The sequence below is a fragment of the Panthera tigris genome, chromosome E1 (genome assembly GCF_018350195.1).
Source record: "Panthera tigris isolate Pti1 chromosome E1, P.tigris_Pti1_mat1.1, whole genome shotgun sequence".
Lineage (NCBI taxonomy): Eukaryota > Metazoa > Chordata > Mammalia > Carnivora > Felidae > Panthera > Panthera tigris.
The window spans coordinates 20,982,708-21,009,757 of record NC_056673.1 but is presented as its reverse complement, the minus strand read 5'-3'; the positions used below and the strand labels follow the sequence as shown (position 1 = coordinate 21,009,757).

The 27,050-nt window shown below is 45.2% G+C and overlaps 1 long non-coding RNA gene across 3 annotated transcripts; it reads left to right on the top strand.

The window, feature by feature from the left end:
• The first annotated feature begins 32 nt into the window (after positions 1-32).
• Positions 33-24,283, top strand: LOC122233775. Of its 3 annotated transcripts, XR_006211499.1 has the most exons (5): positions 33-208; positions 12,292-12,450; positions 14,317-14,406; positions 15,857-15,997; positions 23,812-24,283. It is a non-coding gene; the product is annotated as an uncharacterized LOC122233775 (long non-coding RNA). The 3 variants fall into 3 exon arrangements; XR_006211500.1 differs by lacking the exon at positions 23,812-24,283 and having other exon boundaries at positions 12,355-12,450; positions 15,857-16,068; XR_006211498.1 differs by lacking the exon at positions 23,812-24,283 and having other exon boundaries at positions 15,857-16,068.
• Positions 24,284-27,050: the final 2,767 nt, after the last annotated feature.

Sequence of the window (27,050 nt, the reverse complement as noted above, 5' to 3'; positions counted from 1 at the left end):
TGCTGATTTCAGTAGCTGGGGAGCGTGGCTCACAGCTGGATGAGGCCTTAGTGACCATGTGGTCCTACAACCACTTCCCTTTTACAGTTTTAAGGAGAGAGAGAGAGAGAGAGAGAGAGAGAGAGAGAGAAAGTAACTGATATCAGGCCACACAGTAACCCAGGTGTGGAGCCATGATGAGAACCCCACCGCTTTCCCACTGGGACAGGTAGGATCTCTAAGAACTCATGTGTGCCTAACTCATAGAGGGTGGGAGGACAGGACCTTTCCTCCTTGTCCCAGATGTGTTCTTCCTTCTCCCTACTGAAGGCAACTCCCTTCTGGAAGGAGAGGACAGGTACAATCACCTGCCTGGGTTGTTCTGCATAGGCCCACAAACTTATAAAACCCTCTGATCCTCACAAACCTACAAGGCCAAGATGACGTTGCCCATTGGTAAGGTGAAAACAACGGGGCCGAATGAGGCTACATGTATTGTCCAAAGTCAAGGGACAGCTATTAAGGACAAAGCCAAGGCCTGGACTCAAATTCTCATGTTCCAAGTTTGTATGTCGAAAGAAAAGCCTCTCTAAAGAGGTCATGCAGTGGCCACTAAGATATAATTGACTACCATGTAAGGGACTTATATGGGCAATCGATCAAGATACCAGGCTGTAATGATGAACTTCTTGACCTTGGCCATGCCACTTCTGAAACTTGGGCCTTAATTTTCTCATTTGTAGAATGGGAGCTTTCCCCAGAGGACTTCTAAGATTCCTTCCTGATCTGGTGTGCTGTGACTCTCGGTCTGGATGCTACACCCAGTAGCTTAGGCCTTCCTTATCCACTGTGGGCTGAGAGTCCCATTAACTCCACAGCCGTACAGCTAATGAACTTCTCAGCCAAGGAGGAATTAATAGCCTAATCACACTAATGGCCACCGTTTCACAAATACCTACTATCTACTGTGCATATATGTATCCCTGATCCTAAAATACCCTGCAGAGTAAGTCTTAATGCCTCCATTTCACAGATGAGGAAGCTGAGGTCCTAAGAGAGTAAGGGATTTTCCTACAGTCATACCATTAGTAGGGGACGGTGGAAGAGTTCAAAGCTCCACGACTCTATCAACTACTGCATGCTGTCCTGACTTCATCACCTAAGCATCTCCGCCATTATTTTCCCTTGGATTCTGAGCTTTTTTGCACCTCTTCAAAAAGTTTATTCTTAAATAAGGAAAGCATTTGGCCCATAGGGCAAGGTTCCACCCAGCTTTCCCAACAGCATCACCCCCAGCTCCAGGAAAGGGGAAAAATAGCAAGGAGGGAAAGGTGTTTGAAAACATTCTGGTTCACATAATTACTATATTTAGCAGGGTATCCCCTGGAGACTAATTTAATGCATAAATATATGTATATATAGCAATCAGAAAGTATCACAGGGTTTGCTGAATCTCTATTTAAAAAAAAAGAAAGCAACAACCTCAGAAACAACAACTGTATTGAAGACGGGAGCAGGTGGAGACAAGGGTTTTCTTTTTTAGCTCTTTGGCCTGATTCTTCCTGCTCCATGGGGAGGGGAGAACAGAGAGCCAAAGAGAGTGATTGAGAGGGAATCCCGAGGGAGAGCAATGTATGAGTTCTCTAAAGGGTAGGACAGGGAGAAAGTGAGGATCGTGTGTGCCCACTGAAGACTGGGGACTGGGTGGCTCGATCATAGGAGCAGGGGTACCAAAAGCAGAGATATCATAGGTGGTGGTGATGGATGGGCACTATACTGTGTATTGCTGTGTGCTGTGCTGGGCATCATGGCTGCAGCCCGCAAGGCCTGGAAAATGCCATCAACACCTTGAGGATCGGTGGAAGAGATTTCTAGCCTAGAGAATCAGGGGCAGCTTCGCAAAGGAGGTGAGACTTGAGTGGGGCCTCAAGGGGGAGAGACACCTGGGTGTCTCAGTCGATAAGCATCTGACTCTTGATTTGGGCTCAGGTTGTGATCTCATGTTTCGGGAGATCCAGCCCCACCTCAGGCTTTGCGCTCACAGCGCGGAGCCTTCTCAGAATTCTCTCTCTCCCTCTCTGTCTGCCCCTCCCCAGCTTGAGTGCTCTTTCTCAAAATAAATAAATAAATAAACTTTTTTAAAAATTGTATTTAAAAAGTGGGGAGCGAGGTGGGGGGAGAAGAAAGGACAGAGGGGGACTTTCTGGGCCTGAGGGATGATGTGACCAGAAATGTGGTGAGAGGATTATGAGTAACACACTGGGAAATAGTGGTTGGATTTTTTGACTGGAGACAAGGGTCCCTGTTGAATAACACTGAGAGATGAGTTCAAAAGAGATTGTCAGGAGACGGCAGAGATGCCTGGTTTCTCGATGAAGGGGTGTGGTGATGCTGTGTAGACCATGAGAAGACCCAAGAGATTACAAACCTCGTTGGACAAGCACTTGGGAGGGCAGCTGAAAGCTGCTGTGGGAGGATCAGGCAAAGGGAAATGAGTCTGAATCGGAGCATCGCAGGGGATGGGGAAGAAAAGAGCAAGGAGAAAGGAGTCGTTGAGGAAGGATTCTCAAGACTCCGCAATGGGCTGTCTGTGGCGGTGGGAGTCCAGCAGGGAGAACGGAAACTCGAAGTCCTTCTGGGAGGTTGATAGACACAGGAAGGATGTCCTTTGGGGGAAAGCTGGTCAGCAGCTTGGGGCCCTCTGCAGCTGTGGGAGCCGCTGCCTTTCCTCAAGGGAAAGGGGGTGCCTGGCCCAACAAGTGCATGCTCGGTAACAGCTTCCTGTCGAATGAGAACTGAGCGCACGCTTTGTGTGAGGCGCTATGCTCAATGCGTTACAATCTGTTCATGGAACACTCGTGACAAGCCCGAGAGACGTATTATTCTCTCCATTTTACAGGTGAGGAAGTTAAGGAGCAGGGAGGTTAAATAAAATTGCCCAATATTAGTCCACCAAGCAATTGATCTGACACCAGCATTTACGAACTCAGCAGCGAGGGGTGACGGTGGGAAAAGCAGGCTCTGGGAGTCACAGAGACCAGAGTTCCAATCCTGTCCACACCAGTTACAGCTCAAACACGTTGCTCAAGTTAATGCCCTCAATTTCCTTGCCCATAAAAATGGTATCATGCCATATGCTTCATCTACCCTATAGGGTTGTCCTGGTAGAAATAAAAACTGGGATGACGTATTTGAAACTGCTCTGTAAATTGTGATGGGCTGCAGGAATGTGGTGTCTAAGAGACACGAGCCTCTGAAATCAGCTATGAAGTACCTGGGTGCTATGATTTGTTGCTCTGTGACCTTGGCTGAGTTTCTTAACCACTCTGGATCTCGTTTTTCTTATCTATTGAGGCAGAGCCCCTCCAAGGATTAAGATAAACACAGAATTTAGAATTTTCTGTACATTTCTGCTTTCCTCATTTTCCCCATGTCAGCCATCCCACCCAGTTGTACACACCCATCATGCACAGACGTAATAAACACCTCCGTCTCCCTAACCCGTCCCTTCCGTCATTAAATCTTAGCCATTCTGTCACCAAATTGTAGCTCTAATCTCTCCACTGTTTGCTGTCACAGCCTCTACCCCTCTCATCCAATCTGCCGTATTCTCTGCCTGTATCAAGGCCATGACCTCCTACTCATCTTGTTTGGACCTTTTCATCCCTTACCTATCCACTGCCCGCCCACGAGCTGGAGTAACATTTTTAAAACCACAAATGGGGGCGGCTGGGTAGCTCAGTCAGTTGAGCATCCCACTTTGGCTCAGGTCATGATCTCGCCATTTGTGAGTTCAAGCCCCACATCAGGCTCCCTGCTATCAGCGCAGAGCCCGCTTCAGATCCTGTCTCCCTCTCTTTCTGCCCCTCCCCTGCTTTCACTCTCTCAAAAAATAAATAAAACATTAAATAAATAAATAAATAAATAAATAAATAAATAAAATACAAACACAAATAGACACATATCATTATTTTGCTTAAGACACTTCAATAGCCACACCCATTACTCTTAAGTCAGTTTCTAAATTCTTTCCACAACCCACAAGGCCTTCTGTGGTCTGAGTGTTGGCTACCTCTGTAGCTGGCTCTTGGGCTGATCTCTGTTCTCACGCACCACACTTCAGCCACCTTGACCTTCTCTTAGCTCCCTTGGATGCCGTTCTCCTTCCTGCCTTAAGACCTCTGTACAAGCTATTCCCTCTGCCTAGGACATTTCCCTGCATGTTCTCTAGCCAGTAACGCCTGTTTAGCCTTCAGGAGCTGGCTTCAAAGTCATGTCCTCTCCAGAGCCACGCCTCACTACCCCAGAGCAGTCTAGGTCACCTTATTATACGCTCTCAGATATCCTTGTTCTCTTTCTTCCCATATTTATCACACAACCAGTTGTTATTCATATGTGTGAACATCTGTTTAACAGCTATTTTCCCCACTGGAATGTGAGCTCCATGGAGTCAGGGTCCAGTTTTGTCTGTTTGTTTGCTGTAGCATCTCCAGTGCCTGGGCCCTGGCAGGTACTCAATACATACTTGCCCGATGCTGAAAAAGACGTCGGAAGAAAGCATCAGGCACAGAGGTGAAATGAAGTCTACATTCAGCCCATTGTTCTCTCTCCTCTCCCTCTGCTGTGGCTCTAGGCCAAGCTGGGATCCTGGGCTGTCAGGGACAATGGTAGGTTACATCGCATGGCTTTCCAGGGTGGTTTTCTTGTGACATTCCTGGCATCTGGAGTGAGGAGGGCAGTAGGCATGCCAGGAGCCTGAGAGAACAATTAACATCAGCCTCACGTGCCTCTGCCCTGGCTTTCTTCTCTAGGAAAGAGAGAGAAACAGCCCGTGTGCTGTTGAGAACACTGCTGGGTCCCAGAACCTCTGTCTTCATGGGAGGAAGAGACCACAAGGGTGGGCTCAGGGGGTTGGCCAAATGTCAGGGGATGATGTAAAATGCTGAGATGAGAGCTTCCTAGGGATGCAGCAGGCACGAAGATTGGCATCCTGATTCTGTTCATCTTCAAGCAGATAAGGCACGCCTGGCCACCACGCCCCCACATCAGAATACAATGACCTCCAGAATTTGTATGCTCTCCTCACATTCTTCATCCTGCTGGGGTTAGAAGTGAATCAGCAACAACTCTCAGAGCAACAGTCCCAGATTGTTACCCCATTTTCCTGATGTGTACATTGAGGGACAGAGAGTCAAGCCACCCACTGGTAATGGACAGAGACTTAACCATGTGAAAAATAAAACCTTCCTCTGTTCACAGCCCCATTCCTAAAGTATCTGTAATTTCTGTTGCAAAAGTTAAATGGATGAGAAGAGACCTCCTTTGTGGGAAAATGAAGTGCTTGATTTAATAACACAAGGATGCCAAGCCTCCTCTAAGTACCCACTCTTCTGAGAGAAGAGGCACCCAGAAGGACCCAATTCACCATGGACCTTTTCTGAACTCCACCTTTCCACAGCCCTTATAGTCAGCCTCTGACATACAGTCAGTCCCTCCCAGCATTACAGGTGGCTTGCAACTCTTTATTGAAGCCTGGTGCACACACAAGGCGTGCACTCTTGTGAGCGTACAGCTGGCTGAGCTCTCAGAAGCAGGCACCTCTGCATGACCAATGCCCAAGCCAAGAAGTAGAGCATCATTGACCCCAGTGAAGCACCTACTTCCATGCTTGTCTCCGGTTCCTACTCCCACCAAACATAACCACTATCCTCATTCCTAACAGCATAGATAAGTTTGCCTATATTTTTGTACTTTTTTGTAAGAATAGGGTCATATGAGGAGCGCCTGGGTGGCTCAGTTGGTTGAGCGTCTGACTTCGGCTCAGGTCATGATCTCGAAGTTTGTGAGTTCGAGCCCCGCATCAGGCTCTGTGCCGGCAGCTCGGAGCCTGGAGCCTGCTTCGGATTCTGTGTCTCCCTCTCTCTCTGCCCCTCCCCGGCTCATGTTCTGCCTCTCTCTGTCTCAAAGATAAATAAAACGTTAAAAAAAATTTAAAGAATAGGGTCATATGGCACGTACACTTTTGTATGAGACTTGTCCATATTGTTGCAATAGCTGTGGGCCATTCATTCTCACTGTGGCACAGTGCTCTACTCTACAGATAGAGCACCATTTATGTATCCATTCTACATTCATGGTCACTGTGACATTTTTCAGGCTGTGGCTATTAGGAATAACGCTGCTGTGAATCTTCTAATGCATGACTCTTGGTAAACACAGGCATACATTTCTGTTGGGTATATATACCTGGGAGTAAAATGACTATGTCATAGGGTAGCCATATGTTAAGCGTTAGCAAATACTGCCAGTTTTCCAAAAACAGTTGTACCGATTTACACTCCTACCAGCAGCATGTGAGAGTTCTGTTATTTTTTTTGTTATGTTTTTCTTTTTTTAATTATTCTCCAGTTATTTGTGGGTATAGCCAGAGATAGTTACGGTTTCAAATGCTCTAGTCCTTTATTCCCACGAATCATTAAACCGTCCCCTACCCACTAATAGGGGATGATTTTGGCTCCTAAAATTGCACGGTACACACATAATTTTATTTTCCTCACTCGCTAACTCTTGTTCATCCTTCATGATGCTATTCAAATATTACCTCCTCTAACTTGAGCCTGGGCTGGGTGAGGTACCCCTCCTTTTTGCTTCTGCCCCACTGGATGGTTCTCCCAGCCCTTCTCACTCATTCTGTAGGCACCTGTCTCCCCCATCAGTCTATCAGACCTGGCATGCTTCACGGGAGGTGCTATGTCTTAACCATCACTGCCTTCATTACTTAATACTGTATAAAGCATAAGGTAGGCTTTCTGAAAATGTGGAATGAATGAATGAATCTTTCTACTAGATGGTAAGTCTATGGAAAGCAGGGGTCAAGACCTCTACTTCTCTTGCATCACCCCAGTGGATTAATTAGGCACACAGCAGGCACTTAATAGAGGCTTGCTGCAATGAATTGGCATGAACTGCAAACCAACAGCTCCAGTTGCTTAAGGGAAAGAGTCTTGTTGAAAACCACAAGGGCAGGGCTGGGCGGACAAGATTCTCTGTCTGGATTTTGGCAACATTTGGATCTTACTTCCTGCTGGCTTCTCTCCTGTCACTCAGGAGGGAGAGTGAGGTGATTCAGACTCACTTCTCACCCACGCACAGAGCTGACTTTGCCCCACTTTCAGCCCGGCTCAGGCTCTGATTTCCCAAGATCTGAAGTCCAGGATCCAGAGTTGCAGCGATGGAAATAAAGCCCAACCCACCTCCTCCACCCCCAAGTCCTCGGGAGCAGATTCACAAGAGAAGGCCCCTGCTCTTGACTCATTCTGGGCCTGTCCCTCCTCTGTCATATGTCATTCTCTAGAAGTAGAAGGCAGATCATGGATCCATGGTGGTCTTTCCTGGGCTCCAGACAGCTAAAGGGGAAGCCATGACATCTTGGGCAGACTGAGACTCAATACTGGCCACTGTTCCTGCTATTCCCTAACTTCCGACACTGTGAGATGTCTGGTCCAAACCATGGTGCCCACAATCTGCTGATGACTTAGAGAACAGCACATTTTCAATGCTCTAGTTAAGCTGGCATCACGCTTCTCATCAAGGGGACTGTAAACTCAGTGAGAAGAAAATGTGTAATGAAAGTTCAGTAGATATCTTGTCCCCATGTAAGAGGGGATTATTTCTACCAAAAATTTGATAGAAAGTAATTATGACCTGCTTTCCTCAAAGACTGGGAAATGGCCATTTCTGATCCTAACTTCCAGCAAGAAGCAAAATGATTTCTGTTAGGAAGACACAAAATCATAATAATAAACATAATCCTTAATCTTTCTTTATGCTCAAAGGAATATAAGAAGATGTATTTTCATGCAACTAAATAATAAATATTCCAAATGGTGGCACAGAAATAATAAGCAGTGCTTTGTATTTCCATAGAGGCCCCGTTTTCAAGTTTTAATTCTGATATGGAAATGCTGTGCATCCTTACATAAGTCAACTCCCTTTCTGGGCCTCAGATTCCGCATTTATAAAATCGTTGCCTCCGTGTCTGACACGTTGAGAATGTACAAGACTAAGTTTTTGTAGCTCTTTAACAGAAATTAACTATGCATTTATTAAATATAAAATATTACACTTAGGCCCAAAGAAACAATGCACATGCATTCATTCAATTAATATTTACCTATGCCTACTATGTGCTAGGTGCTCAGACACAGAAATACAATCACTGGCCCTGCCTATCATGAGTTCAAGGTAGAGTAAGGATGACAGGCACTTAATGGCATCCTCGAGCAAGACAGGCATACAAGAGTACACTGGGTACAGAGAGCCACACGCTCTCTTGGGGGTGACAGGAAAGGATTTTCTGAGCAGCGAACCTTCAGTGGTCATGAAAGACGCATCGCCAGGAAGAGAAAGGAGAATACAAATGGATATTTGGAGCTCAAACAGAGAACAGACACATCATGACTTCAGGCTTCCACACGGGAAAGCAAGTTACTTATGGAATCCAGCCAACTCTAAAGCCAGAATGAGCCAATATGACAATGTGCTTGTTACGAGAAAACCCTCCAGCAGAGTATCGTCCGTCTCGGCTCCACACTGCCCTCACACCCACTGCAGCCCTGTCTCACTCACTCCCTGACTCCGGGAAGTTCCATCACCTTCTCTCCATCTCAGGTTCTCCAACTGGAAGGTGAGCCGGTAGGCTGAGGCCGGCCTGGAAAACCCTTACTACCCGCACCATCTCTAGGCCTGTAACAATGACGCACCAAGAGCTGTCCCAATAAAAAATTAGACCTTTTAAAGCTTGAAAGACTTGGCTGCTCTAAGCCCACTGGCTGAAATAATGAATGGCTCAACAAAACCGCATTTACCAAAAAAATACAGCCACAGAGCTCCTCCTTTGAAAAAAGCATGACTCAAGATTTACGAGTGAATTTTATAGAGAACCCATGTTAGACGGTAGGAAGTGTCTGTCTGGAAGATGTCCGGCTTCTGATTGTACCACAACACTTTCACAGACACCAGGCTGGGGCAGGTGTTGTGACGGTCCCTACGACCTCTGCTTTTTACTGCCCCGTGAAAGCCCCAGGCCCACATCCCAGGTCACAAAGGATTATTTTGCTTGAGGATTCTGAGTCTGTTTTGTTGTTTTCAAGTTCTCCCCCTGTAGAGTTTTTCCAAATCCCTAGCATTTACATAGACCAGGAAAGGGGATGGGCTGTATCCCACGTTAACACGGGGCAAGCCCAGACTCTGCCCTGTCCACATTGGGATGGTCTGTACTGTGATCGGCTGGTCCCTTGTAGCCCAACAGATAATCCTGGGCAGCTGCTCCTTCCCCTAATGTGGGACACTGTGGACTCTTGAAGAGTGGGGCGGCCACTCTGTCTGTGCTGAGCTTGTCCAAAACTGTCCCTACTGGCTGCACGAATTGTACTTCTTAAATAATCAGCCGTTTCAGTCCTTCCCACAGACATGCTCCAGATTTATGGTTGGGGCTATCCTGCTACCATCCTGAGACATGGGAAGTTACCCTCTTGTGCCCCTTCACAGCCCCCCTCCAGGAGCCACAGCACTGGCTTACCTTGCTCACCATAGTCAGAGACCCTCACTGAGCAGAGAAGGGAAAGAAAAGCAAATTCAGTCTTAGAAAGGCATCCTGCTATCTTTATTTGCTCTATTAATTAAAGTAATGAGAAAGAAAACCAGAAGCAAAAGCTGAACAAGCTTGTCCCCTGGAAGACAATTTGACTTTGTGACCATGAAATGTAGACCAAATGAGGCAGGGCAGTAGGGAGGGGAACCTACTCCTTTGGTCAGTTCCTAGAAGTAGAAGAAAGCCTAGTGCACATTGGGACCTTGTTCTGGTACCACATCCCCCTCCCAGCTCTGTAGTAGGTGAAATCAGTTCCAGGCTAAAGCAGACTAAGTGATAATAGGTAGCCTGGAACCCAAACTCACATAGGAAAAGAGAGTTTTGATCTCTTCTTGAGAATGGGCATTTAAGGAAGGCTGGAAAGCCCAAAAACCCAAAGACCCTCTCCGGAAATGGGAAGATAGGAGGGGCATGCCCTCGAAGGGAAAGATGAAGGCAACTAGGGAAGGCTGAACTTGAAATTCACCTACCCCACGGTGTTGCAGAGGGTCCATCCTAACCCAGGACACCACTTGGGCTGCCAGCTGCTGCCCCAACAATATTTGATCTCTGTGATGAATGCAAGACTGCATACATGCAACCCAGTGCCTTTGCTTGTGCTGGAAGTTTTATTCCTGTAAGCATCTCAGTCTCTTCTCCTTGCCCCACTTACAAGTTTATATATATAGGCACACACACACACACACACACACACACACACACACACACACAGGTCTCTGCATCCAAATCAGTTTCATAAAAATCAAAAGCCTGGCCAAAATGTTACCTCCTCCATGAAGCCCTTTTGGAGCACCCTTGCTTAGAAAGTCCATGGCACCTTCTTTGGTCTTCTATCCTATAATGGATTCATGTCTTACAGCCATTTGCAAATGTGCTTTATCTCTTCACTAGCTTGTAAACTCCTGGCATGCAAGAGCCCTATCTTATCATTTCTGATTTCCCACAGTGCCCACAGCAGTGGGCCATATTGGAACCTAACCTGAAAGGGGTCCTTATAAATATCTGTTGAATTAACTATCCTCCTTAGCCAAAAGCCTTTGGGCGGAAAGGAACTAGGGGGTGTGGATTTTTATTGGGCGTCCCCTGTATACAGGTCTTAGACAAAGCTCTGAAAGTACAAAACGAAAAACGAAGTCTGACAGATGGAGCCCAAAGACATAAAGGGATATTGATAAATGCAGTGTGGTCGATGAAGAATGGCAGAGGCGCCACTCACCCAACCTGGGGCAGAGGTTGCCCAGAAGAGCATTTCAGAGGCATGACCTTGAAGTTCTACCATCAGAGCTCATCTGAACACTTGCAGGCAGCAGGAGGAACCATTCGAACATGCCAGATCCTCTGACTAGCATGGGGACCACAGATTTCCAAGGGAACTGGGCCCCCAGCACTGGATGGAGGGCAAAGGCAGAAAAAACTTCACATAGCATCCAAACTTCTTGGGGGCTTGATTAATTGCTTTAATTAGCTAGCCTATAACCATTAAGGCAAGTGGCATGGGCGGTAATAACACAAGAATGGGACACAAGATTAGGTGTAAACAACAGAGTGCTGGACCCAGCGGCTGGACCCTGCTCTCTGAAGCTGGTCCTGGAGCCAAAGAAGGGAAATGTGCAGGGCGTGATCAAAGGCGGACCAGTGCTGATTAGCACCGAACGTCTTACCTTGTCAGCACCAGCTCCCGGGGTGAATTAAGTGCCTACAAAATGAATGTGCGCCTGGAAAATCTCCAAAGTGGATTTTATTCTTGCCCAAATGTTACCCAGTATTTTAATTAACCTGGGCTTATTGTTCTAATTACTTGAGTTTTATACCGTGAATTGCTGTTCAGGACTGGTGATGATCTGTAAACACAATTACCATGTATATTTCCAGCAAAGCTTTGCCCTTAAGTTTTTATTTAAAAAATAATAATTAGCCACATAAATCTTTAATTTCTAGTTCACTGGGGCTAACAGACTGAGTAGGATGGAAAAAAAAAGCTTTCTTAGAATATCAAGATCTGGTCTTAATAGCTTCCCAGCATCAGATACCTTAATGGGCTTACTTCGCTTTGAGCAATTTCAGGTGCAAAAGTTAGGGATGCAAAACTCCGCCACAATATATCACTGAGTGAGAAAAAAATAACACATAACAGAATGTAGGTAACAATAGCATTTTTTAATAATAAAAAAAACACTGCGTGAATGTGTGTTTGAGTGTGTGTGCTTAAAATATGCATGGAAGGATATATATATATATATATATATATATATATATATACCAATCTGTTAACGCTGGTTAGTTCCCCTGGGAGAGCAGGACTGGAGGCACTGGGGACGTAGGACAGACTCTTCATTTTTATTTTATATGCTTCAATATTGAAGTTTGAATTTTATAACACAAGTTTTACTTTTGTAATTAAAATATTTTGTAGAATCTGAGAATCACCACTTCTTGAACGAGCCAAGGGAGCAGCAGCACAAAGAGCCATGCAAGGGGAGCCCATGCATGGAGGGTGACTGCAGCTACACAAGCCTGACGTCCTAGAGCACCCTCTTGGGTTGTCACAGTGGCATCTTATAGAACCCAGACCTCCCCTCCTGCCCCCCTGGCTTCTGCTTTTGAAACCTGCTTCGACATTTTACAATCCACCTTCTTTGTTTCTCTATCCTTTATCTCAGGACACATGCTGTCTCCCTGCATTGGCTCCTTGATCCCTAGCCCGCTTCTGTCTTTGCCCTTAGACTCCATCTTGGTGTCTACCTTGATCTTCCAGTGTGAGCCTTTTCTAACCACCTGTGCTCCAAAGACTCAGCCTCCACCCAGTCATCATCCAGCAGGTACGCCCTCATGACCTCCTCCCTCGAGGTCCTCCCTGTGGGCTCCCAACCCGGTCTAGAGTTTAATGATACAGATTTTCGGCGGAATGACCCTGAAACACAAGCTAATTATTTATTTCTAGGGCTCCACTAAAGAAAATTAACCTTGCCAATGCAGAAGAGAAACTAAGGAGGTTGGACCTGAGAAATACTACTCCCAATAGGGTACCTTCCTGAGAGATTCTCAAGAATGGTTTTTATTTGCTTGATTTTTACTTTATGCACCATATTGGAACCTAATCCCCACCTAAGATGTAATTCCCGAGAGCTACATTTAATTGGATGCACCTGAAATGTAAATAGATTGAAGGGTAGGTGGGTGATACTATATCCAGAGATCCTCACTTATTCATTCACCCAGAATGTATTAACTCATTCTTAAAAACCATTCATTCCCCCACTGTGGTCAGGTGATACACACTTAAGATGCTGACATGAGGTAGAAAAGGTTCCTGTTTCAGAGCTCAAGTCCACCGCATGAACGGATGTGGGGGTTACGGCTACAAGGGTGAAGTCAGGCACGTGTACCAGGTACAATGGAGGCACCAACTAGCACTAGACAACTAGCTCCCAATTCATGCTAAAGGAAATGCTGACGTGACAGGCACTATCTCTGGCTTCAAAGAGCCCATCCTCCACCAAGAGAAAGAGAGAAAATACTGTAGGAGAATGTGAAAGCATCACGGAGGGTATCCAGATACAGAGACACGGACTCTCGGGCTAGAGATAGATGGCCTGACAGAAAGGACCAATAGAACAATCTTAAGGAATGGATGACTTTGTGTGCCAGACTGAGCAGGAAGGGGAAACTGAACAGGAAGAGGAGAAGGTTGCTCCAGGCAGAGGGAAGACCTTGTGCAAAGGCATTATGTATTCCTGGACAGGTCAAGAGTTTAAGATGCCTGGAGACTAGAGTGTATGTTGGAGAGTACTGGCTGGGGATAGCAGGTCCCAGGGTATAGGGTCTTGAAGGTCTGGCCAAGGAATCTGCACTGTATTGTACAGACAGCTGAGAGACTCTTGAGAACATTAAGAGATCATGACCTGAGCCAAAATCAAGAGTCAGATGCTCAACCGACTGGGCCACCCAGGCACCCCGAAAACCGATCCAATTTATGAAGCACTTCCTCTGTGTCAGCCTCCAAGCTGGGTGTCGGACACCTGTCTCCTCTTCCAGTGCACAGAATGGCACCACAGGAGGGGGGGTGGTGTGATGAATTCTCTTTTGCAAGGAGGTGAAGGCAAGTCAAGTCACAAGTTCCCACAATTAGAAAGTGAATCGGGATCTGAACCTAAGTTCAAGCCAATACTCTGCCATGATTTGTTACTTGCCTTGGCTTCCTTCTTCAAGGGTCAGGATGACAAAGGCCATGGAGCACACTGTAGGAGGGTCATGGTGGAGACGGCATTCCCTATGTCAGTCCCTGGAACAAATACTAGGTGCAGTGTCATAAATGCCTCAGGGTCTTGTGATGAATTCCATTGGGAATGTAATGCCAAGGAAACGTTTTCTTTCTTAGGATCATGTGTTTTCTCAGAAGATGATAATCATTTAATCCATTCTTTTCCCTTCTTGGCTTGTTATCAGGAAGCCCCAAACTTTATCCTTAAACTCAGTAACTATCTCAGCCAAGTAATTAGAATATATACTCTCCCAATCTTTTATATGCTTTGTTGGAATGTCCTCTTTTATTGTATCCATATATTTGTTTTAAGATACCTCAAAGCTTTTTGGTATATAAAAAGGAGGATATATAAGAACAACACAAAACGTGCTCTATACTTAATCTGGCTTTTCTTTTGGCCTTTACTCTGAACAAATCTCAGAATAAGTGCTGCAGTGGGCAGGCTTACAATTCCTCCTTCCCTGGGTTCCATCTGTGATGCACTCTTCAGACAGCATCATCATAATGCTCGGTAAGTTCCTGGTCTGTATTCTGTGTTTGTTTAATCATTCACTTAGTACCCACGAGGTATCAGACACTGTCTCCCATTTAATGTCCCATTTAATGCAAGGTATTACAATTACCCCTGTTGGACAGATGGGAAAGCTGAGGCTCAGAGCCTAGGATCACCCAGATAGTAAGGAATGGAAATGAGACTTGAATTGAGGTCTCTTTGATACCAAAGCCTGTTTACTTTTCCCTCTGCTGTGGGAGGCCTGATTTCCTTCATCCTTTTGTGATCGCACAAGATTGTACATTTCCTGCAACCTCCAAGTCTCCCTACGTGGTCAGCTAAACCAATTAATAAAAAGGCAAAAAAAAAAAAAAAAAAGAAAGAAAGAAAGAAAGATAGATAGATAGATCTGGTCCAGGCTATATAGACAGGACTAAACATCCAGACTGGCTATTTTCCTGACCTAAAGTAAGTGCTTTCAAAGCATAAAAATAGAATCTTTCTTTTCCATTTATCTTTGTCCTTAAGAATCAGAGTGGAGAATATGTCAGACCCCCTGACTTGTCTATCTTTGTAAAAAAAAAATTTTTTTTAATCTTTTCCACTGAGCTCTTCTGCTTTTATGAGGCCCAGTAATGAAAACTCAGTGTGCAAATCCTAACATCAAATCCATGTTACATAATAAACCCCCGCCTTCCAGCCCTCTCCAGAAGGGCAGATTTCAGTGAGAATGTTTCAGAGCTGAAGTAGTAGAAATTCTTCTGTACCCTGATGGCCATCTTACTGTCTTTCTGTCCACCTGGGGGCAGAACCGTAGACTCTCATCTCGAATCCACATCTCAAAAAGCCCACATTCCTGGAAATACACCTGCTCAGCCAGGAAGGAATTTTGTCCTTGGGAAAGCCCAGCAGACATGGATAATATTGTGCAGAGAGTCCCCCACCTCATGGTCTGGGATGGAAGGAAAGAGAAAGAAATAAGAAGGAAATTAACATTATCTTATCCAAAACAGTGCTGAGCAATTACTAAGCTAGCTTCATTCCTCAAATAGCCTTTCGGTGAGTTTCAGTGAGGAAACTGATGGTCTGAGTGGTAACATGACCCAACTCATGACAACAAGCAAAGAGGGGGGCCACAAAGCCAAGCCAATGTCTAGCTACAGACCCCATTGCTTTTCCTCTTCATGACCTTGCCATGCACATATAACCACAGACAAAAGAAACCCTGAATAATCCACAAAGACTAACGTGTCTTCTGTGAGAGAAGTCTGCGCCGGAAGGGGTCACCAAGGACAGCTTCTGTTTGCCCAAGTCTCCACCTTCTGTTTGCCCAAGTCCTACCAGAAATCCCTCCATAGACACTCCCTGGCCAGAGCAATCTCTGCCACCATCCCGTGTGGGGTCTCAGGATGGCTCTCTCCCTCCTAACTATGCTGACCCATATAGAGACAAGTCTCTTTCTCCCTAGATTCAACCAGGAAACAATTGGAAAACTTCAAACAGCTATGTAATAGGCAAGTACAAGAGAGAAAACTATGAAAGCAAAGATTCCATCGGCTTCCCAAGGAAGGGATTTCTTAACACGTCACACAGGAGCCCTTCCATCCAGGTATCCATACGTAACTAGAAGGGTTTTTAGCTCTGGATTTTGTGAAGAAAACACAGGTATTTGCTGAGAATGAAGAGGTCTACACTGCTGCGATGAAAAAGCTCTGTCTTTATTGGGCATAATTATTTATAACAAACCATCCATACAGTAGATTATGATACCAGATGATAAAATAAGCAATAACTCAAAAGTATAAGAATAACCTTTCACCATTGTGGTTAAGGAAACATCTTGGGTCTGGTCAGGATTCTTCCCCAGGTGTGAGGGGCTGCTCTGGGGATATACTGCCTTGGCCGCAGTTCACTTCCACTCCTTGCCTACCAATAATGGAAAACCCCGGGATTTGCCTCTTATCTTCACTGGTTCTTTCTAATGACCTTTATGGATACATTTACTTCTCTCCAAAATGCTAAGAATGTACAGTCCTTGCTTCTCACTGCCCTTCTTGTTCATGGGGTGACCAGGCGGTCCTGCCGCACTTGATTTGGCTGACTTTAAGTGTTCTGCATCTGGGGCCTTCCTGATGTCTGCCATGTTATTCCATGGGTAGGTTCTGTGATATGTTCTCCACTGTGCACTGGGAAAGGCATGATATACTACATCTGGCAGAAAAGTCACTTCCTACCTTGAAGCCCGTAATGAATTGGAATCCCCCCGTGAGGCAGAAGCTAGGACACCATGGCGCTTCTTGTGTAGCAGCACAGTTCAGAACACTACCATTCAAAGCCATTCCATGTCAGGCACATAATGTTACTGGTTTTTAACAGGTTACACATGCTACTCTCATTTGATTAAATGAGAGATTTAACAGGTTACACATGCTACTCTCATCTGATTAAATTCTCACAGAAATCTACAATGCCAGTGCTGGTAGTTCCACAATAAAGACAAGGAAAGAGTGAGCTGGAGAGATGTTATGGCTCGCCCAGCATCGCATATGTAACACATTACAGAGTTGATATTCAAACCTAGGTCCTTACGCGTCCTCCTCCCCTGCCCCGCTCTGTGCTTGACATCATTCCCGAAGACCTCTGCGGAGCTTAAACTTTATTCTGAAGGCCAAGGGGATCCCTAAAGGGTCTAGAGAAGACTAGTGAGGTGCTCTGCTTTGGCAGCAGCATGGATAATAGGTGGGTGTAGCAGGATTCCAGGTAATGGGAGTCAGAGCAAGAAGTCAAGTAGGACACCTGGGTTTCTGGCGTGGGTGGCTGGGTGGATGGTGGAGCCATCTGCTGAGGTGAGAAACTTAAGGGGAAGGTACTTGGGGAAATAAAAGGTGAGGAGGTCGATGCTGGTCATGCTGAATTTCAGGTGTCTGAGGAGCACCCGCTGAAGCATACCAAAGGAATCGCATACACAGGCCTAGAACTCAGAAGCAGGATCTGGCAGAAGCTGTAGGTTTAAAAGTCATCACGTCATCCATGAGCTGAAACCAGGAAAGTAGATGGTTCTCCAAGGAAAGCATATGGTATAGGAAGGGGGATGAGGGGAGATGACGGGGGATAAAGGGAAGCCTAGATATGTAGCTTGAGGCAGGAAAGTTTCTCCTCTCTGTGTTCACTGAAAACTTCCAGCCCTCCTCCTGGTCTCTGGGCTGTCTACCACCTCATTCCAACTTGCATTTCAGGGTTCTAATGAGTTGAGCTCCCCGAGCATGGATGAGAAGGAGTTCCCCCTCCATCTTCCACACTCCTAGCGTCTCTGCTCATAGCAGGGCAAACAGAATACGTGATGAATCAGCAGTTTCTTGCCCGTGAGACAAATGTATGCTCAGAGATTGGGTTGCCTGGCATTTCCCCATACTGGTTATTATCACCTCCTCCCTGCAAACACACACACACCCAACAATTGCTACAAGCAACCAGAATATGAATGGGAAACATATGATCTCGTAGAAACAGCACAATCTTGGGAGTCAAACAGACACGATTGAAATCTCAGGTTTAATCTGTAACCCTGAGCAAATTCTTTCGGCTCCAATGGTCAGTTATCTTGTCTATGAAATGGGCTAATTCTCCCCCAGAGACGTAGAAGCAGTTCAAAAGACCAGGTGAGCTCCAAGGCAGCCAAGGGGCATCTTGAACACAGAAGATGCCCAATTAACGAAATGCTGCCTCCCCAGTCTCAGATGGAGCCAGAGCCATGCAGAGACTCTGAGCTTCATACCAAGTCTTTTGAACCCAGAGTGAGTTCTGACAGTCCTGTGTTTACCCATCTGCCTCTCTAACCAGAGGCTGGAAAATCAGGCTCTGTGATTCCCAAGAAAGCTCTAGCTCTTGGACCAGATTAGTAATGCTAAGACAAAAATGCAACTTTCCCTTTCTTTATATATAAAAGGATAAGAAAAATTTTCCTCCCAGCCCTCAAGCAATCTTGTGTACAAACACCATTGAAATCAGCAGGTGTACGTTCCAAGAGAAGACTCTGTGTCTTGGACTCTTTTGAGTAGTTTTCCCCTTCTGGAAAAACATAAAAAGAGAGAACAGCAGAAGATACAAAGTAAGGATCAAACCCACGCGCAACAGTGTCCAACTTCTTCAGAGGCATTTTTCACATAGGTTCTGAGCCTGAGGATAAAAGAGCAGGCTGTTCCCTCAGATCAACACTAGTCTCTAGCCTCTGCCTTTGTTGATGCACATTCATCACCTGAATTAAGGAGGCAGCGTTAGTGCTCAGGATCACTCTGAAGGGAGACAGGGCATCTCCAGTCTAAGGTTAATGATGAGCTCAGGTGTATACAAGTCTTAGAGAAACACAAATCCTAGAGATTATCTAGCCCAACTGTGTCATCTTAAAAATTAAGGACTTATTCCCAGAGAGGAAGAGTGACTTTCCTAAAGTCACAGGATAAATCAGTGGCAGATTTGGGACACAGACTCAAAGCTTATGACTCCCAAGTACCACTGCCATTCCAAGTACCACCTGCACCCTCCCCCAAGCATAAATATCCTCTCTTACCACCACAGATTGGACATACAAATGGATATCACAGGAGTTAAGATATGTCAAGGGCTCAAAACACCCAGGCTTCAATGGACAACCATCAAACAATGGTATTATAATAATATAGCATATTAATATTAGAACAATATGATATACTCTAATGGTAATATAATATACTGATTAGAATAATATAATATACTTCAATAAGTGAGTATAATACCGTGATAATGTTATTCTGTTACTCAGTTTGGAAACAACTTTTGACTGACAAAGGCATCATCCTCCTTGACTCCATAGAGTGGGGAGGAGTAATGGTATTCTAGGAATAAAACATCCTCCAGGGATAAGGATTCTTCATCAAATCTTTATTTAATGCCTACTACATGCCAAGCATATTCTCAACTTGAAATTACTGTCAAGGATGAAACGTTCCCTAAGATCTCATGGTCTGGTGGGAGAACAGATACAGGAGCGTTCATTGGCACTGTGAGATGATCTGTGTCAATGGAAGTCAATATAATGGGTTTTGAGTGTTGGATTTTTTCTATTAGTTTGATGGGGTTTATAGAGATAAAAGATACGCGTCCACAGACAATCTGCCATATTTAACCAGGAGTTTCAAAAGTCAATATCTGAATGGGAAGATAAGTAAGAGGGAAAAGAGGAAGAGAAGGAGGAGAAGGAGGAAGAAGAAAAGAAGGAGGCCCTGGCAAACAGAGAACTGAGAGAAGCTGTGAGATGTAGCCATGGAACCAGGAGGTGCTGGCAATGGCAGAGAGTTACCACTTCATTATTGCTCGTTGCAACGTGGCAAGAATTTGCCAGCCCCGAATCAGTGGGGTCCTTTCAACGTATATAGTCAGCAGCTACCGTGATGCCAAGCTCCTCCATGGGCCAGTCGGCTCAGACCGTATCTATTTGATGAAGGACATGGAGTTACCACTGAATGGGTTGACCAGTTCACTGAAGCTACCTACTCGATCTTGTTATTTTTTCTACTTAAAAAAAAAATGGCTCTTAAATTATGTAGATGATTCATAATGTCTTTGATATGTAGGTGGCACTGCCTTTCACCAGAAATAGACCAGCTCAACCAACTTCTTTGGTATCATAGAGGTGAAATCTATGCGTGGCATAAAACTGCTCCTTTTATTTCTTCTTTCCTCCTACCTTCCTGCCTTTTTTTCCATTCATCGTTTGCTCATTCGCCCATTCAACAACACAGAATTATTGTATATCTACAGTATGCTAGTTCCTGGGCAAGGCTCCCTAACCAGGGTTTGGTTCATGATCTTGAGGCTGGCAGGGCTGGCTAAAGGCAATATCAGGAGAGGTGTTAAAATAAGGCAACCCAGCAGAGCCTGGGAAATCACAAAGGAAGGGAATTCCAAGATCAAATCCCAATGACTTTGGTTAAGGCGAGAGAAGATGTAGAAGAAAAAGTAAGGGTCATAAAGCAGAAAATCCTGTGAGCAGGATGAAACATGCCCACTGTCTAGAACCCAGGGCTTGAACCTTGGGAAAGGCCTGCCTCCCCTTGGAGAAGGGGAGGGGGTAGGTGAAGTAAAGGAACCGTGCACGGTTGTTAAGATTTGAGGAAACACCATCTCATTAAAAGGAAACATAAATTTACAGATTTCTTAAATAATAAGTTGAAAGCCACTGAGTTCCTCTTTCCCCAATTAGCTTGATTCTCTATCCCAGCCAAGAAATCCCTCTTATTAAAGCTGAAGTTCCTTTGTTTAAGATTCCCTGTTTTTTTGGGCTCGTTAGCGTTTTAAAGGATGTTTGCATGCTTGTTACCTGTCTGACTTTCACTTCATCTCCTTGGCACCTGATTAATTGTTACTATTTTCATTAAGGAGCCTCATGTTGATTCTTCTTGCTCTGTGTCTCTCAAACATATCCCTTAATTATTCTTTTCCACGGGGATATTCCTTGGTAATATTGCTTTCCATTCCCACCATCACCACGTGCTGAGGCCCTCATCAATTCAAGCAGAGAAGATTGCAATGGTCTCCCTGTCTTCTCTGCTTCCGACCTCCAATCCCTTCTCCTACCTGTTGAGAAACTAATTTTCTAAAAGCCTCATATTATTTATATTCCCTCACTCAAATTTCCTGCAAATGAAACAAAAAAATATAATAAAATCCTCCTCATCATTATCTAAATAATAAAGTACACCTGCACCCACATACACACACCCACACGCACCAGTGTGGCTTTACGCCTCCTTTGTGCCTTAATTTGTTTATTCACCTTCATGTACAAACAATTTTCCCTTCTCAGCCTCTGTTCGCAGACCTGAGCTACCAAATTTATATGAATGAAGCCCTTAAATAGACTTCCTTTCCTCAATACTTTTCAGGTATTGTTATTTCCTCTGCCTGGAACTCTCTCTTTCCTTCCCTCTGGTATAGACACTGTAGTAAAGTGGAAGGAAGGAATACTTAAGGGGAGTCCCTGGCTGTGTGACCTTGGACAAGTCACTGAGGCTGTCTGGGGCGCAATTGCCTTTTCTCTAACTTAGCCCCAGGAGATTGGACCAGCTGATCACTAAAGAGCTTCCAGCTCTTACCTGAAGTGAAGCCTACCCTGGAGTCGCCTTCACCTGCCCTTCCCAAGGTGATTCTCCTTGACAGAGACAATCACACCATGGCTTGGAGAACAAGGGTAGAACTGCATTTGTGCTACAAGCCTAAGAGCCCAAGCTGACAGATCCATAAATGTCTCTTCTATTTCTGAAGGCAGTGATACAAATTAGAATGTCTGCCTTGGTTACCTCTGCCCAATAAGAGTGCTAGCATTGTATGTGGGCACCAGACTTCCCCCGAACTTACATGCCCCACCCCCGCCCCAGGCAACATGAGCCTGCAGGCAGGTTTAGATGCCGGCAGCTCAACCCAAGCATCGGCCAGGAGACAAAGAATGGAAAGGAAAGGTTAATTCCTAGATATATAAGACACTCGCAAGATGTTTGTATTTTCAGAGTGTTTCACACACCTCGTGGCGCTTGACCCTCACAAGAGCCAAACGAGGAAAGCGAATGTGCAACCAGTATTACTGAAGTCTACGATGGGAAACACCAGTGGACAAGCTCCAGATCCTTTCCTTCATGCGACTGACATCCTAGCAGGACAGGATCTGTTGCACTGAAGTGCACAGGAAATTCCTAAAAGAGGAACCAACAACCATTGCACACTTATGGGATAAATGCACTGATAACAGTTTGATAGTTAACGATAGCAGCTACCATTTATTATTCAACAAATATTTACTGAAGGCTTCCTATATGCCAAGCTCTGTGCTAAATGCTTTACATATGTTATTTTATTTAATCTTTATGCTAACCCTGCAAAGCAGATATTATTATCTCCATTTTTCAAATGAGGAAATTAAGACTCAGAGAGTTTAAGGAGCCTTCCTGATTTCCCCTAGCTGGCTTGTATTGGAGCAGAGTGGAGAGAATGGTTAATCCTGTTTGCAGAAGAGGGAAAAGCTGCAGGGGTGGGGGGTAAGGGGAATGTTGAGCAGGGTCTCAAAACTGAGTACAAGTTCACCAAGCAAAAAAAAAGAAAAGAAAAGGGGGGGGGGTGTAGGTGGGTAAGGTGGGTAGATGGGCCAGAGTGAAAAGAACTTTATAAGTTAGACTTTCCCAGAAACTCCCTGGAACTTTTTTCAAGAACAAAATAGAAAATATCTATACAGCACACTGGAGCAAGTGGACAAGGCTGTGGTCTTGAGCAGCGCCTGAGATTCCTGCTGCCCCAAGCCTGCCCTATGACCCCAAAATACCTGCATTCCCTAGAACCCATTGTGTGACACAACATACAGGCTGTGAAGCTCTGTAATAAGCAGTGGAGAGTCATTGAAGGATTTTAAGCCAAGGGATGACACAATCAGAATGGCAGAGTGGGGACTGGGTCGGAGAGGGTGGAAATCAGAGGCAAGGGATCCAGTGAAAGCTTTCATAAGAGGGTAAGCTGTCAGCTGCAGACCATGGGGGCCCAAACCAAGGTGGTAGCAATGAGAATGGATCACCATGGGCTTCAGAATGATTTAGGAGGGCAGCACCGACAGCCTCAGGTGATGGATGCAATGTGGTGGGAGTGACGGCTTCGCTGAGGATAATTCCAAGATTTCTAGGTTAAAAAGAGAGTCAGAGGGGCGCCTGGGTGGCGCAGTCGGTTAAGCGTCCGACTTCAGCCAGGTCACGATCTCGCGGTCCGTGGGTTCGAGCCCCACGTCGGGCTCTGGGCTGATGGCTCGGAGCCTGGAGCCTGTTTCCGATTCTGTGTCTCCCTCTCTCTCTGCCCCTCCCCCGTTCATGCTCTGTCTCTCTCTGTCCCAAAAATAAATAAAAAACGTTGAAAAAAAAATTTAAAAAAAAAAAAAAAAAAAAAAGAGAGTCAGAATTCATGACGGAAATGTCACTTCCCATGAGTAAAATTCCAGTTCCAAATTTAAAAGGACGTATTGTCAATACTTTATAAAGCAGTGCAGACATTTCACATTTCTCTGGATCGATCAATGAGTAAATATGCAAAAGGGAAAAATAGACATAGACACACACTCGCGCGTGCGCACGCACAAATGCACACACACACAAACACTCCAAAGGAAGTGTGCACTCAGGAAGCTAGTAGACGAGTTGCGTTCGTTGAGATATTCTGATTTCTGACACTGCTCGGTAAATTGGAATTCTGCTCTTCCTATTCCTGTCCAAGTCCTCCAGAACAAACCCCTGAAAGGTTTCCGATGGAGACATGAGCGTTAGAACAGGTTTCTCAACGAGAATTTTGTTTCTCTTTTACTGTTTCTTCCTCCAGGGGAATAAAATGTGGTAAAAACTGGTCTGTCATTGTTTTCAGTTTCAGAAACAGAAAAGAGATAGAAACGTTTAAATACCACGAAAGTCCCTTTTATAGAAGAACTAAACACCCACAACATAGCCCAACTGGCAGCAACATAATTAATTTGGAATGGAAAGCCAGGTGCCCATCACTGTTTGGCCATGAAGCAAATGACGACAAAGAAAGTTCAAGGTGAGAGTGGAAACAATGGGCCAATGAGAATAAAACCTTTGTTAGCTATACTCTCTTTCCCAAAGAAAGAAGTCATTCTTCAGAGTAGCCAACATTTCCAAGAGTTAAGGATTTATTTTCTCCTTGAAGAACAACTTTTTTTTAATGGAACCATTTGGCTAAAACTCCTCTTGAAGTGCATGCCAGCCTTTCCTATGTTCTTATACAAATTATACAAAACAAAATGTAATTGTGGTGACACAAGTCGATCATAATTTCCAAAGATTATTTTTGGGCTAAAAAGCCCAGGACTGTTTGAGATAGTGTGGAGTTTGCCCAGCATTAAATGGCATTTTTTTTTTAGTCCTTTTATCTGTTTTTACAGTGTTTTTGTCTGCTCCTTTGTTGTCAGGCTTTGGCTACACATTCGGGCTATCAGTCCTCCTGAATCTTAAGCCTCCTTGTTTCTTTTTGTAACATATATTACTTTTATTCCGCCGGGAGCCTGAGAAAACAATACCCAAGCATGTTACCAGGATTGTATATAAAGTAAGAATAAGCATACTCCGTTAAGGACAAGGGCTCACTCGTCCTTCAACAATGTGGTAGTATCTTTAGTGCCTGAAAGACTGTAGAGTACAATGGCGGCGGTGCGGGGGGCGGGGGGGGGGGGGGAGAACGGGGGGGGGGGGAGGGGGATGGAGGGGAGGGGGCAGGGGGGAGGGGGCGGGGGGGCGGGGGGGGGGCCGTTACCAGGGAGAGAGAGGATTTGACATCAGCAAAACTTGGTTTTGACCTTCAATAATTCACTTGCTATTTCTCAGCCACAGATTCCTCCTTGGCACAAATAGAAATGATAATGTCTCTGTACTTCGCTCAGGTTACGGTGGGGATTAAGTGAGATAATGCATGCAAAGTCCCCAGCACCAGGTCTACCACATTGCTAGCCTCAATTAATTAAGGCTATTATTATGATTATTATTATGAGTTTTGTGACAGGCATTGTCACTGCTGCGACTGCTCAAATTATTCTTCCTTATCTCCCTGCGCTGCCTCTAACCTAGAAACTAGAGTATTATGGCTGTTGAGACCAAGCAGATTTCCAACCATAGTTAAAGATGGAAGCATGATTGTAAGTTGGGGGAAAATGCTCAGGCCCTTCACGCTGTCCAGATCCAGCCAGGGTCAAATGCACCAAACCCAGTCGTCCAGCCAAGAATTTAATCACAAGTCAGAGTAAGGTCTGCAGACAGAGACTGGGAACAGATGACGAGACACAGCAAGCAGAAAGGACACAAGGGAAGCATCACCTCCAAGGCCATCCCCACCCAAAGACCCTCCTTTATTGGGGACAGTTTCGCTTCTGGCACAGTTTTTATTACGGGTCACTGTTTGGTCACAGAGCATCTATCATGTGCGGCGTTGCTGGGATTGAGACTAAAGTGGAGGTCCCGGAGGAGGAGCCTGATAATACAGACTCAGGGGGATCCAGGAGTAAGGAGCCAAGAGGAACATACCAGGCTGGGCGTGACGCAGGGTGATTGTAGCCAGCCACCTCAGGGCTGCCTGGGTAGCTCACTTTCACTGATTGGTGGGCGTTGCCAGGGTGGAGAGGTGAGCTTAGCCAAGAGGTCTGGGGCTGCAGTGCCCATGACCCAGTGGTACCACTTTATAGAGACAGAAAACCTTCTGCTACCAATGTGCCTTCTTTCCAAGCTTAGCTCTGGCAAGTTTGCTGGAGTTTAGTTTGTCTAAAATCGGCGTAACTTTACCAAAAGAACCTATTTGTTAGTAAACCCTGTCTCTCCTCCTTCCCCTCTGACCATTGTTTGTGTGGGAAGAGATGTTTCCCTAAAGAGGTGAACGGGTGGGTGTGCCCCGTATGCTCAGACCTTGTTAACTCTGTGCTATTTCACATCCAACTCAACACATTGGCATCCTTGTCCTACCTTGTCTTTGTTCTTAATGACATCACTTTCCAATGACAGTGTCACCATAATTTGTTTGGCCCTTCCCCTTACTGTTGGGCATATGAACTGTTTTTACTTTTGTTTGTTTGGGTTTTTTTTCTATCATGAAAAGCCTCACTGTGAATACCTTTGTGCTTTTTCCTTACTTTTGGGTTATTTCCTTAGGGAACCTACTGGGGTGTGGGATTGCCAGATGAAAGAGTATGGACTGTTTCATGGCTCTTATTACACATGAAGTTTATGAACTTGCCTTTATAACTCCAAGCACTTTCGGGAAACTGTTTTGAATCTAATGTTATGGGTTAGTGTTGTAGGCTGCTGAGAAATACAAAATGAGTTAACTTAAACACTGTTGGGCTAAAGAAGTATTGATTAGAAAGGAGAAAGCAAGGCTGGGGTCTGGAAGGAAGGAAGGAAGGAAGGAAGGAAGGAAGGACAGAAACAGAAAGAGGGAGGAAAAAAGGGAAGGAGGGAGAGAGGAGGGAGGGAGGGAGGGAAGGAAGAAAGAAGGAAGGGAAGGAGGGAAGGAAACAGACAGACTGAAAACCCATGGTTTGTAAAGTTGAGTTCCTACTTTGTGGCCATGTGGTGGCTCTTAACATGTAAGGTCATTTGGATGTTGAGAGAGGAAATCTTTTGTGCGGCCTTCTCAGCCTGGCACCCTACACCTTTGCCAACCACTAGGCTTGTATAGTTTTAGCTCCGCCTGGGGTGGTATCATGGAAGCTGGGAAGAGCATAGCTCCAGATGCACAGCAGATACTAAGAACCTAGCTTCTGTTTTCACTTCATCTCCCCAAAGACTTTTGCCAAACTCTGAATTATGCTACTACCCACTTTGGTTTTTTCCCCTTCTAAACTCCCAACTTCCTGCCTTTCTAATAATTGCCAGCACATTGGAGTCAAACCTGGGTGGGAATCCTGGCTCTTGCACTGTGTGACATACTCTGTGTGACTCCAGGCAAGTGACTTCACCTCTCTGAGCTTCATTTTCATCATCTGGAAAATGAGGCTTTACCCAGTGCCTGACATCCAGCTCAGCGAATGTTTGTATTATGTGATTCGGCCTGTTACTGTGGCTTAAGCTGTGCTTAAACTAGCAACAGAGAGAATGAGA